The sequence below is a fragment of the Sminthopsis crassicaudata genome, chromosome 5, assembly GCF_048593235.1.
Source record: "Sminthopsis crassicaudata isolate SCR6 chromosome 5, ASM4859323v1, whole genome shotgun sequence".
Taxonomy (NCBI): domain Eukaryota; kingdom Metazoa; phylum Chordata; class Mammalia; order Dasyuromorphia; family Dasyuridae; genus Sminthopsis; species Sminthopsis crassicaudata.
In genome coordinates this window covers 172878397-172890914 of record NC_133621.1, presented here as the reverse complement: position 1 = coordinate 172890914, position 12518 = coordinate 172878397, and the positions used below count along the sequence as shown (strand labels likewise).

Here is a 12518-nt window from a genome sequence, read left to right as displayed (position 1 = left end):
TGTTTCAATCATGTCCAATTCTTTGTGACCCCATTTGGACTTTTCTTGGCAAAGACAGTCAAATAGTTTGCTATTTCCTTCTCTAGCTTATTTACAGATGAGGAATGGTGGCAGGCAGGGTTAATGACTTGCCCAGAGTCACACAGCTGGCTGGGGTCAGAGATGAGCTCAGTATTTCCTGACTTTAGAGCTGGTGCTTTATCTACTTTACCACCTAACTGACCTATACATTGCCTGACACTTAATAAATGCTTGATGATCGATTCATTTAATCATTTTATGTCTTTTGAGAGGAGTACCCCAAGAATCTATACTTGGTCCTTTGTCTTTTGCAGTTTTTATATTAACTTGGTTAATGGCTCAAATAGCATCTTGTCAAATTTTCAAATAATTTGAAAGTTAAAAATATAGTTAACAGACACATTTACTGACAAGATTTGAAAATACGTTGGCAATCTGGAATATTAGACTAAATCTGAGAAAATGACATTTGATCAGGATAAATTTAAAGCCTTGGGCCTGAGTTTAAGAAATCAAATTTACATGCAAAAGAATGGTGAAATCTGAGTAGGCAGTAGTTTGCTTATGAAACAAAAGCTAACACCTGAGGAACAGTTTATTCATCAACACATTCAATATTGTTCTAGTATGTTGTATAAGCCAAAAAGATTATGATCATTTTTGGCTGTATTGGAACCTATTCAGTTATTTCTTTTACATTACAACTTTCCCCATAGTAGCTTTGATATTTTGCAGACTGGCATAAGAAATTAAATAGGAATTTTTAGGAGGTTTGCAAAAGCCATAGAAAACATATGTGAGAGTCAGGAGAGTTTAGAAACTCAGAAATACATGCATATATATGTAAATAATATTGTATATTATCAACATATCTTTTACTACTATAAACAGCCCAAAAAAGAAAGGGAAAAAAATGAGACTTCTCTGGTATGAAAGGAGGGCCAAAATTTTTTAATATGAATTTTCCAGATCAGAGGGATCTATGCTCCTAAGCTGGTATGGAAGGAATAGCTATAGTTTCCAGGTCTAAGGAGGTGAGAGTCTATCCTCATCAGGTTACAACTGCACTGATGTACTCAGTTCTAGAAGCCTATTCCAAAAAAATCTAAAAAATGAATCTAAAGGAGAGCAATCAGAAAGATGAAGGGTTTAAAGTTCAGGCCATGTGAGTTTCAATGAAAAATTTAACCTGGAGAGGGGGAGATATAGGGATAAAAGGGTAGAAGTCAGTCTTGTGAAAGACAGATTAAACATGTTTTTCTTGACATCAAATGATGAAAACTGGAATGGGTAGAAGTTGAAACGAGATACATAAGGTTTCATATAAGGAAAAATTTATTTTCAATAAAAGTGGTACAAAACCTCTTCAGATTACAGGATCATCTTATACCTATATAGGTACAAGAAGAGGAGAAAGAGGGAAAGAGACAACTTGGAACTCATTTTTTAAAAGAAGAATAACAAAAATTGTTTTGACATGTAATTGAGAAAAAGTAAAATGTTATTCAAAACCTTAAAATTCAGATTTGACTCGTTGTTAGTGCCTTCCCAAGTCAGAGAACAGAAAGGTACATGATTCAGGTATGGGAATAATAAACAATTTCTTAATTACAGAACACTCACTTACAAGTGCATAATGACATAAAGACAAAGTAAAATACAATGACTAATAAGTTACAACTAGTTATATTATTCCAGGAGGCTGAAACTTAAAACTTTCCAATACATAAAGCATGTGGAAGAATTATAAAGAAGCATTTTTATATCTTACTTTGATTTTATATTGTCCAAACATTTCCCCGGAAGTGAATATATTTTGGTGGGAAAGGTCACTGCTTGGGTTTATCATCTTGCTGGTGATTATTTTCTTGGATACAAAAACTCTTTTTACTAACAAAAAACTAAAATCAAGAGACCTAAGCCCTCTAATTTCTTGAACTCAAGAGGTTGCCTCAAAAACTGATCACATACAACTCAGGATTACTCTCCATCATCTAGGATCTGACAAAAAAGAGATAGCCAGAGGCTAGCTTGACTGAGCTCCAGCTCTAGAGGCCATGTGGTCCAGAGTAATCAAACTACTTAGTGGGGGGAAAAGTGCTGCTTTCCATTTCTTACAGGAGAGACATGATCTGATGCATCTGGAAGAAAAGGAGAGAGGGAGCTAAAACCATATCACTCTCTTTTAAAGATCCACTGAATTAGGGACCAGTAAGGGGATTATCAAAGTACCCAAGTCCTTGAGTTCTAAGCCATACCACAGAGCCAATTAAAAAGCAAAAACAAAAACAAAAACAAAAAAAACCCAATTAAAATATAGCAATCTCTGCACGTGCTCCATATCTATAAAATGTGTGTGTATACACACAAGAGAATATTTGCATATAATTGTATATATATATGTGTGTGTGTGTGTGTGTGTGTGTGTGTGTGTGTGTGTATGTGTGTGTGTGTGTGTGTGTGTGTGTGTGTGTGTGTGTCTATGTGTGTGTATACATAAGAGAATTTAAGAAGTGACCCCATTTGGGGTTTTCTTGGCAGAAATACTAGAATGATTTGCTATTTCCTTCTCCAGCTCATATTATAGATGAGGAAACTGAGGCAAACAGGGTTAAGTGACATGTGCAGGATTATGCAATCAATGTCTGAGGTCAGATTTGAACTCGTCCTCCTGATTCCAAGGATATCACTCTATTCACTGTGTCACCTAGCTGCTCCTTGTCATGAAATACTGTCCCTCAAGAGATTAAATAGTAATATGAAATATGTAATGCCTGTGATTTCTAAACAAAACAGGAATAGTTTTTATAGTGATAATTGGTAAGTCATGATAGGAAGAGACTAATTAAAAACAACAACAACAAAAACTCCAAACATCATCACCATAGAAAGCAAATGATTTATCACCCAGAAAATAAATCTGCCTTTTCATAACTTAGTAAAGATGATGTGAAAATAAATAATTATATGCTATATACTATACTATATACTATATAGCCATTATGGAAAGTGTTATACATATTTTGAAGGCCAAATTTCTACTTTAAATTAATTTTTAGAATGTTGTAAAAATCCTGTATACCTCTCCAACCTCTCCATATCCTAGGTTAAGTATTTATAGATATAAAAATTTATTATAATCCTAAATGTTAGAAACAAAATTAAGTGATTGAAGAAACATACCAGGCAACATACAACATACAAATCATTTTTTAGAACCATTAGTATTTAATGAGGTGAAACAAAATTAATTGATTTACAACAAATAATAAAAAATCCTTTGTTCTGTCACCTGCCAAGTGTCCATAAATTTCTGCTAGTTTTGGGTAGTTCTAGTTTTGCTGATTTTGCTTTTCCTCCTTTCATAAAAGAGCAGAAACCTTAGTCACAGTTCCAGGGCAGAAAAGAGTGCTTGTGGTCACTCACAAACCAGAGAACAGAGTAAACACACATATCCTTTGATCATACCACCTTAGAAAGAAGTGGAAATTTACAGATCCCCCCCCCCCATCTCTGAATTAGCTCCAAAAACAAATACACAAAAACTCCAGAAACTTAGGAAAATGCCCCCTCAACTCTGGAAGCAGAGTTCACTTTAGAATGAAGTTAAAAGTCAAGAAATAGGCTAGGAAAATGAGGAAAGAGCAGAAAAATATCCCGATTATAGAGAATTACTATGGCAAAAGGGAAGATCAAAACACAAACTCAGAAGACAAAGTCAAAACTGAAATAACCAAAACCTTTAAGGAGAAATATGAATTGGTCTCAGTCCCAAAAAGAATTTTTAGAAAAACTCAAAAAAGATTTTATTTTATTTTATGTTTCTATTGAATCCTTGGTGAAGGCCCTATGCATTTTCAAAAATTATTTCATATTTCCCCCCACTTACATTCAAAACAATTTTTTATATTTATTTTAAAAATTTTTGAATTTTAGTTTCTCTCCCTTATTCCCACCCTCAATTAAAAAACCACATGGAAAGTTATACAAAATATTTCCATAAAAGTCAAGTTGTGAAAGAAAACATAGATCTCCCACCCTAATAAAAATAAAAACCGTTAAGAAAAATTAAGTTTTAAAAAAAAAGAACTAGAAAAAGAGAGAATGCTTCAATCTGTATTCAGAAACAATCAATTGCTTCTCAGAGTATGGGTAGTATTTTTCATCATAAGTCCGTCAGAGTATTTGTGAATGACTGTACTACTGAGAATAGCAAAGTCAGAATTTACAGATGGTAATCCTAGAACATTGCTTATTACTTTGTATATAGTATATTTCACTTTGCTTGAGTTTATGAAGCACTTTCCAGGTTGTTGTTGTTGTTTTTCTGAGAGCATCCTGCTCATCATTTCCCACAGAACAATAATATTCCCTCACAAACATATGCCACAGTTTATTGAGCCATTCCCCAATTGATGGGCAATTTTTAGTTTCAAAAAAGATATAAAAATCAAAAAAGGTAGAACAAAAAATTGGGAAAAGAAATGAGAATAAAGCAAGAAAATAATGGTAAAGGAAGCATAAAAATATTGAAGAAAATAAAATCTTATATTCCTACATGGGAAAATGAAACTTGTAATTCCTAAGAATTTTCTCATTATTAGAGCAGTAAGAAGGCATGTACATAGACTGAGAACACAGGTATAAGCTGAATGTAAAGGAATGATATCTTTAAAATAAAATTAAAGAATGAGAAAGAACAATACACTGGGAAAAAGGGAAAGGGAAAAGCAGAATGGGGTAAATTATCTCACATAGAAAAAGTGCAACAGAGCTTTTATACTGGATGGGAAGATGAGGAAGATAGAGGTGGGGGATAGTACTTGAACCTTACGCTCTTCAGAATTGACTCAAAGAGGGAATAACATTCACACTGAGTTGGATTTAGAAATTTCATACCCTTCAGGAAAGTAGAGGGAAAGGGAATAATTAGAGGGACTGAAAGGAAGGGCAGATTTGGAAAGATAATAGTCAGAAACAAAAGACTTTTAAGAATGGACAGAATAAAAGTAGAGAGAAGAAACAGGGTAAATAGGCAGAAAAATGGGATGAAAGGAAATACAAAGGTAATAATCATAACTGAAAAAAATTTACTGCAAGTTTTCTCTAATAAAGGCTTCATTTCTCAAATATTTAGAGAACTGAAAAAAATTACATTTTATATATACATATATAAATTATATATATATATATGTTGGTAGATTTATAAACTGATTCAACCATTCTACAGAATAATTTGGAACTATGTCCAGAGGGATAAAAAATCATGTGTACATATTGACATAGCAATACCACTACTAAGTTTGTATCCCAAAGAGATTTAAAAAATAAAAAAAGAAAAGAGACTTATATGAACAAAAATATTACAGCTTTAATAATATTATTTATATATTCATTATTAATCTAATCTAATTAAGTATACATTATATGATACAGTTAATAAATTATCAATTATATAGCATATGTTAATGTAACATAATAATGATATATTAATTGACTATATTATTTTTCATAACTTCTTTGTATTGTGGTAAAGAACTGGAAAGTAAAGAATGCTTATTAATTGGGGAATGACTGAACAAATTGTGGCACAGGATTGTGATGACATACTACTGTACTATAATAAATGGTGAGCAGGCCACTTTTAGAAAAACTTGGCAAGATTTAGGAACTGATGCAAAGTGAAATGAGCAGAGACAGAAAAGTAAATACAGTAACTGCAATATTGTAAATTGATCAATGACTTAGTTGTTCTAATCAGTGATCCACAACAGTTCCAAAAGAGTATGAAAAATGCTATGCATTTCCAGAGAATGAACCAATATTGTTTGAATGCAGACAAAGCATATTTTTTTTTTACTTTCCATATTGTTTATCTATGTTTTACAATATAATTAATATGGAACTATATTTTGCATATACATGTGGATAAGAAATAGCAAATTCTCACCTTCTTAATGAGGGAGTGAGGAGAGAGGGAAAGAGGAAATTTTTTAACTCAAAAGTTTAAAAATTGAATGATCTAAAATGTTTATAGAAGCTCTTGAAGGAAGCCAAGATGACAGAAAGGACACACATGTTTCCTTTAGACCTTCTCCCACAACCCTCGACTAATTACCAAATCCAATCTCTGAATTAGCTCTGGACTGGCAGGATCCACAAATATTGGGAGTGCAACAAATTACCAGCAGAAGATAATTTCAAAGATTGCCAGAAAAGGTCTGTTTTGATTGGACATGAACATGGGAGGAGGCTAGACACAGGCAGGGAGGAGGCTAGGCACAGGCAGGGAGGCAGAGCACAGGGCCAGCTCACACTGTCCAGACTGGGGCAGGGTAGTCTCTACAGAGCAGAGAATCAATGGGGAGGACTCTATCACAGTGTTGGCCACTCTGCCATGGTTGCAAGCCAGTAGATCAGCAGAGAAGTTATAAAACATCCAAGACCAACACAAAAGGTAAAGAGTGAACCCCAAAGTGCCAGAGTCTCATGGGATCTGGCCATGCTCATCCAGCACTGGGAGTGAGTCTGTGGAAAAGACCAGAGCTAAACAAAAAAGTTGACCTCCAAATATAGGACTCTTGAGAACTAAAAAGAACTCTTAAGAAATGTATTTCTTTTATGAGTATACATAGAGTGTGCATGTATAATTTGATTTTGCTGTTATAATATAAAAAAAGAACTAGAGATGGAAAAGGGATTGTACCAGAAAAAGAGAAAAGTGGAAGTAAAATGAGGGAAATTAAAACCCAAGAAGAGGCAAAGGAAACCTATTATATCTGAGATAATGAAGAGAGGGGAATGAACATTGTGTGAATCTTACTCTCATCAGATTTGGCTTAAAGATAAAATATTATGCAAATTTGGTTTACAGAGAAACTTCTCTCATCTTATTGAAAAATGGGAGAGGAAAAGTGAAAAGGAAAAGGGTAGGCTAAATAGAAGGGAAAACAGAAATAGTAGGGGAGAGTTTTAAGAAAGAGAGAGGGACTCTAAAGGGGGAGGGCTGCTTGAGGTAAATAGTGTCCATAAATAAAATACTGGGGAGGGAGAAGGGAAAAGGGAAAAGGAAAGAGAAAAATATAATCTCTGGATAATAATATGGCAGGAAATACAGAATTAGTAGTTTTAACCATAAATGTAAATGGGATGAACTCTCCCATAAAGTGGAGGTGGGTGACAGACTGTATTAAAAGCCAGACTCCTACAATATGTTGTTTACAGGAAACACATTTAAAACAAGGTGATACATACAGAGTAAAGGTAAAAGGCTGGAACAGAATCTATTATGCTTCAGGTGAAGTCCAAAAATCAGGGGTAATGATCCTGATCTCAGATCAAGCAAAAATTGATTTAATTAAAAGAGATAAGGAAGGAAATGATATCTTGCTAAAAGATACCATAGATAATGAAGCAATATCAGTACTAAATATATACACACTAAGTGGTATAGCATGGAAATTCCTAAAGGAGAAGTTAAGAGAGCTGCAAGAAGAAATAGAGAGTAAAAGTTTAAAAGTGAGAGATCTCAACCTTGCTCTCTCAGAACTAGATAAATCAAACCACAAAATAAATAAGAAAGAAGTCAAAGAGGTAAATAGAATACTAGAAAAAGCTAGATATGATAAAATATTTAGGAATCTATTTGCTAAGGGAAAGTCAGGAATTATATGAACAAATAAAGTCAGATCTAAACAATTGGAAAAATATCAAATGCTCTTGGATAGGTCGAGCAAATATAATAAAGATGACATAGTACCTAAACTGATTTATTTATTTAATGTTATACCAATCAAACTCCCAAGAAACTATTTTACTGACCTAGAAAAAATAATATCAAAATTCTTCTGGAAGAACAAAAGGTCAAGAATTTCAAGGGAACTAATGAAAAAAAAATCAAATGAAGGTAGACTAGCTGTATCTGATCTAAAATTATATTATAAAACAGCGGTCAACAAAACCATTTGGTATTGGCTAAAAAATAGACTAGTTGATCAGTGAGATACTACACCATACCTGTCAGATTGGCTAAAATGACAGGAGAAGATAATGATGAATATTGGAGGGGATTGGGAAAACTGGGACACTGATACATTGTTGGTGGAACTGAGAACGGATCCAACCATTCTGGAGAGCAATCTAGAACTATGCTTAAAAAGTAATCAAACTGTGCATATCCTTTGATCCATCAGTGTTACTACTGGGCTTATATCCCAAAGAGATCTTAAAGGAGGGAAAGTTATCCACATGTGCAAAAATGTTTGTGGCAGCCCCTTTTGTAGTGGCTTGAAATTGGAAACTGAGTGGATGCCCATCAATTGGAGAATAGCTGAATAAATTATGGTATATGAACGTTAGATAATATTATTGTTTTGTAAGAACAGCAGGATGATTTCAGAGAGGACTGGAGAGGTCAGTACATGAACTGACGCTGAGTGAAATGAGCAGAACCTGGAGATCATTATATACAGCAACAAGAAGACTATATGATTATCAATTCTGATGAACGTGGCTCTCTTCAACAGTGAGATAATTGAATCCAGTTCCAATGATATTGTGATGAAGAGAGCCATCTATACCCAGAGAGAGGAATGTGGGGACTGAGTGTAGATCATAACATATCATTTTCACTTTTTCTATTATTGTTTGCTTGCATTTTTGTTTTCCTTCTCAGGGTTTTTTTGTTTTTTTACTTTATCCAATTTTTTCTTGTGTAGCAAAAGAACTGAGTAAATATGTATACATATATTTGATTTAACATATTTAGCAAGTATTAGACTACCTGCCATCTAAGAGAGAGGATGGGTGGAGAAGGAGAAAATTTGGAACAGAAGGTTTTGCAAGGGTCGGTGTTGAAAATATTACCCATGCATATGTTTTGTAAATAAAAAGATATAATAAATAATCAAATAAAGAAATAAAAGAAAAAAAGAAGCTCTTTTTGTGATAGCAAAGAAATGGAAATTATGGGGATTCCCATCAATTAGGAAGTGGCTGAATAAATTGGGTATATGATTGTAATGGAATACAATTGTGCTAGAAATGATAAGCCTGTTGAATGTAGAAAATCATGGATTGACATGCATGAAAAATGAAGAGTGAAATGAGTAGAACCAATAGGACATTGTATACAGTAATAGCAATATTGTTTAAAAAACATTTTTACTTGCCTAAATAATTTTGACTTATAAATAACCAAATTAACTACAAAAGGAGCCAAGAAGGAAAATGCTATCTGCAACCAGTGATAGATAGATTATAGAATTATTTTATATATCATATGCATATTTGTGTCTAAAGGTAGTTATCTCTAGGGTGGGGGAAGGAAAAAGAGAAAAATGAAAATTACATGATAACTATTATATATTTAAAAGGAATAACAAGTTGCACATAACAGATTAACAGTTTCATGAGCAATTTCTTTTTCTTTATTCTACTACAATATGGAAAGTTTATGTTATTTCATAAAATAAAAATTTAAAAGAATGAATTATAAATGAATGGATTTCAAAAGTGTATGTTAAAATGTTTTTTACATGTAATTGGGGGAAATAAAATATTAAATGTGGTTTAAAATAATAAGAGCAATAGGATCAAAATGCTTCTTAGAATAAACATTTCAGTTGAAAATACTGGAAACAACCCAGATCTTGGAGCTTGTAAATTTCTAATTTAGCCAAAAATATTTCCATTTTTTGATTTTTTCTTTTGTTCTACCTTTTTTTTTTTAATGTTATGCACTGCTTTAATAACCTGATTTCTTCTTCTGAGAGTAGACCATTTATCTGTTTTCTTAGTTCTATTATTTTATTCTGTTGATAATCATCCATTTCCTTTGGATCATCAAATTCATTAGCATAAAGCTATGTATGCTAAACTCTGATAATTTTCTTGATTTCTTTTCCCTTGATGATCACTTCTTTTTTTTTGATTTGTATTCATTCTTTCCCTTTAAAAACAAGTTTACTAATTGTTAAAAATAATTTTTTTCTATTATTTAAAACAGTTCTTGGACTTATCTTTCAAATTACTTAATTATTTAGAATTGTTTAATTTTTGATGATTTTGTTTTTTTCTCTTTTTTTGATTGTTTAATTTGTTTCTTTTCTAAGTTTTTATAATGCAGAGCCATTTTGTTGTTATTTTTATCTTATTAATTAATATAGGCAGTTAGTGTTATGCATTTCCCTCTGAGCACTGTTTTGACAACATTCTATAGATTTTGATAGGGCATTTCTGTATTGTCATTATTTTTAAAGTAAGGTTGGATTTGTTGCTAGATCATTCTTCTATTTGGTCATTCAATTTAATAAGTCTCTCCCCATTCCACAATCCCCTCCCTCCAGATCTTATGCTTTTTAAAAATTGCATTATTATTTATTACTAGTTTGATTGCAGCTTGGTTCATAAATTTAATGTATATATATTTTTCATTTTCATATTTTTCTAGATCTTTATTTTGGTCAAGATCTCCAAGGAGAAAGAGCTTTGCTGCTCTTGCAAAATGGATTCAGGTTTGGAAGCTTCATAATAGTTATTTCTCCTGCCCTGTCATCACACTTAAGCCTTTCTCTCAAACATTAACATTTTAGGAATACTTCCTTAAGTGTATTTAGCAACCATTTAAGTACTCAAGGTAACAGCACATCAGCTAAGGAAACAAGACCTAGTTTTCAGAAAACTTGAATTTGAACTTTGGCTACAGAAAAATCACACAGTATACAAAGTAACTGCAATGTTCTGAGATGACCGGTTGTAAATGACTTTGCTATTTTAGCAGTACAATGATCCACTACTCCTCTGAAGCACTTTTGATGAAAAATCCTATCTATACCTAGACTTTGTGTCTGAATACAGATTGAAGCAAGCGCACGCGCGCACATACACATACACACACACACACACACACACACACACACACACACACACACTTCCTCTTTTAACTTTATTTATTTTTTTTTTTTGAGGGGTTGTTTTTTATTAAGATGGGCGATATAGATTTTCTTTCACAACATGACTTTTATGGAAATAGTTTGCATAACTTCACATGTGGTTTCTTTTTTTTTTTCTTTCTTTCTTTCTTTCTTTTTCTTTCTTTCTTTCTTTCTTTCTTTCTTTCTTTCTTTCTTTCTTTCTTTCTTTCTTTCTTTCTTTCTTTCTTTCTTTCTTTCTTTCTTTCTTTCTTTCTTTCTTTCTTTCTTTCTTTCTTTTCTTTTTCTTTTTCTTTTTTGCTGAGGCAATTGGGGTTAAATGACTTGCCCCGGGTCACACAGCTAGAAAGTATTAAGTGTCACACAGCTAGGAAGTGTTAAGTGCCTGAGACCAGATTTTAACTCAGGTTCTCCTGACATCAGGGCTAGTGCTCTATCCATTGCCCCACTTAGCTTCCCTGACATGTGGTTTCTTAATGGGGGCTAAAAATGAGGATAAGGGAAAGAATTTGGAGCTCAAAAGTTTTAAAAAGAAATATAAAAAAAGAAAAAAAATTATATTTTACATATAATTGGGAAAAATATTAAATAAATATATATTTTTAAGTTTGACCTTAGTTTCATTATCTTTAAAAGGAAGGCTTGGAGTATATGGTTTCAAAATTCACATTTTAGCTCTAAATAAGGGATCTTATGGCAATTTTTTTTGCCTCATTAGAAAATACAAATAATTTAGTTTGACATTATAAATAATGATTTTTAAAAAAATCTATCCCCTCCCTTTTCTCATGGATCTCTGACTTTCCAAGGAACTTTTATATTCATTCAGATATAGTAAAACTCTTCGTACATGGCAATTGGTGAGAAATACTCTTACTCAAACCTTTCCCCACCATACACACACTCACAAAAGGATAGAAGTTAGGGCTACTATAAAGAAAACCATTCCTAGGATGAATTCCACCTTCTCCATGAGTCACAGAATGGGTGACAAAGGCTAAGTTTGCTGTTTTTACTAAATAGTTCTGGGTCATATTGCTCTAACTGAATTGAATCAAATCCTTGCTTTGATCCAGAAATTTTTTTCTTATTCTTTTTTCTTGTGTCAAACCCCACTGCTATACCACTTCACATTCCTATCTTACCTTGAACAAAAAGGAGACTCAGCCTCTGCCTCTCTACAAAGTCATCCCAACCGCAGGTGATTCCTTTGCAGGGACAGATAGTCTTTTCTCTAGGAAAGTGAATCTATGGTTATTTACAGTTTCCTCACATTTCTTCTTCTGATTTTTAATCAAATGTTGGATTTTAAAATCTTTTTTATTCTGAATTTAACAATCATTACTAAGCAAACATTTCAATATGTAGAATTTTCATTTTACTGGTGAATTAAGCCATGGATTACTAGTTGTGTGACTCCAGACAGTCAGTCCCGTTTGCTTCAGTTTCCTCATCTATAAAATGAGTTAGAGAAGAAAATGAAAATCCATATCAGTTTCTTTGTTAAGAAAATCTAAATGGGGTCATGAAGAGTTGGACATGACTGAAATATAACTGAGCAACAAG

At 32.7% G+C, this 12518-nt stretch overlaps 1 protein-coding gene across 1 annotated transcript in view; it reads left to right on the top strand.

Annotated features, from left to right (window-relative positions):
* Positions 1 to 10471: 10471 nt before the first annotated feature.
* The window catches only part of SSPN (sarcospan), a 103110-nt gene continuing 101063 nt past the window's right edge, over positions 10472 to 12518 (top strand). Inside the window, exon 1 of the mRNA XM_074268793.1 lies at positions 10472 to 10535. The gene's annotated coding sequence lies outside the window, so the exon portion shown is untranslated. The remainder of the gene's footprint in view (positions 10536 to 12518) is intronic.